Below are 1,560 nucleotides of genomic sequence, written 5' to 3'. Positions count from 1 at the left end.
CTCCTCTCGTATCACTGTGTTTGGATTCCTCATCACTCCTCCTCTCTCCCTATACACCTCCCCATCTCCTCTCTAAGTCCTCCTCCCCTCCTAGTCTTGTCATGGAGTTTACAACTCCTCCTCTCTGTTGTTTAGTCTTCCTTCTTCACTCCTCCTCTCTCCCTAGTTTAGCACTCTCCAACAGTCCTTGTCTCTCCATAGAGTTTAAACCACCAGCTCCACCTCCTCCTTATCCTATTCTCTCTGTACTATTATCTTCATCCTTCACTTTCCACACCCTGTAAAGTTCAGACGTCCTTCTCCTCTTAAGTCTTTGCTCCTCATAACTCCACTGTATTCTTCCTCCTCAGAGTCTATAGAGTTTACACCTGCTCCTCCACTCCTCATATCTCCATACTGTATTCTTCCTCCTCCTACTCCTAGTCTCTCTGTATAGTTTACACCTCCCACTCCTCATATCTCCATACTGTATTCTTCCTCCTCCTACTCCTAGTCTCTCCGTATAGTTTACACCTCCTCCACCTCGTAGGCTTTAGAACTGCTCCTCCACTCATATCTCCATACTGTAACCAGAGTTTCTTTACTGACAAGAACATTGGTCCATCATTTGTGTTGCCTGCCCCCAGTGAGCCACCAGTGGGTAAGTCCATAGTTACTCTATAGATGATACGACCTGGCTGACCTGGTGACCTCAGGCTACAGAACCAGCCCTTGTCTTTGACTTGAACCCCTTTTCCTCAGCTGCACGTGACCGAGGGGCCCGTGGACCTGGGCGTGACGTCCTATCTGACCGACCAGGACGGGAACGTGATAGTGGGCCCAAACACGACGCCAGCACCAAAGAAGACGACGCCCGCTAGAGCGGGAACCAAGCAGAAACCACGTGGTGAGGTCAGGGGTCAGAGGTCAGGGTAGGTCAGAATGTCAGGAGGCTCATCAGGAGGAAATGGAAACCGTGGACTGGAATACCTTGTTTGGTATTAATAATGAATAGAGGCTTATTAGTTGAGAGAAATGTGGAAACACTTTAGCCTCTAAAGTGTTTAAGTGGCTTTTAGATTGAAGTAGATTGAAGATTGGAGTTCCACTTAAATCTGTGGGCCATTAACTGTTGTTATTATTCATATCCATTACCGTCCTTCACGTAGACTCACCAGTACCAAAGACCCCTCCTCCCGCCAAACAAGCTGCGGGCAGTGAGAATATGGAGCGGGGGAAGGAGACGGGGAAGACGGTGATGGAGGCCACCGCTGAACCACGCCCCGCTACCGCCACCGAGCCCGCGCCGGAGCAACACCCAGACGAAGAGCTGTGCGATGAGGCTGCATCTCCCTCCGGGTCACTCGAGAAAACCGCAGAACAGTGACACGGTGTTCTCTAACGTCACGGAGAGACTGAAACCACACAGTTGGCAGAGCTCACACATGTCTTCAGTTTCCATAGTTTGTTCAATCGTCTTTATTGTCCCTGAACAGGGGTGTTTTTCATGCAATATTTTCGGTTGAAAATTAGTATAAAGTTTGGAACTGGTTCAGGTATGAAGGCTGGTTAGTTTGTAAT

This window comes from Micromesistius poutassou (genome assembly GCF_964030765.1).
Source record: "Micromesistius poutassou genome assembly, chromosome: 11".
NCBI lineage: Eukaryota > Metazoa > Chordata > Actinopteri > Gadiformes > Gadidae > Micromesistius > Micromesistius poutassou.
Note: the sequence above shows the minus strand (reverse complement) of the source record.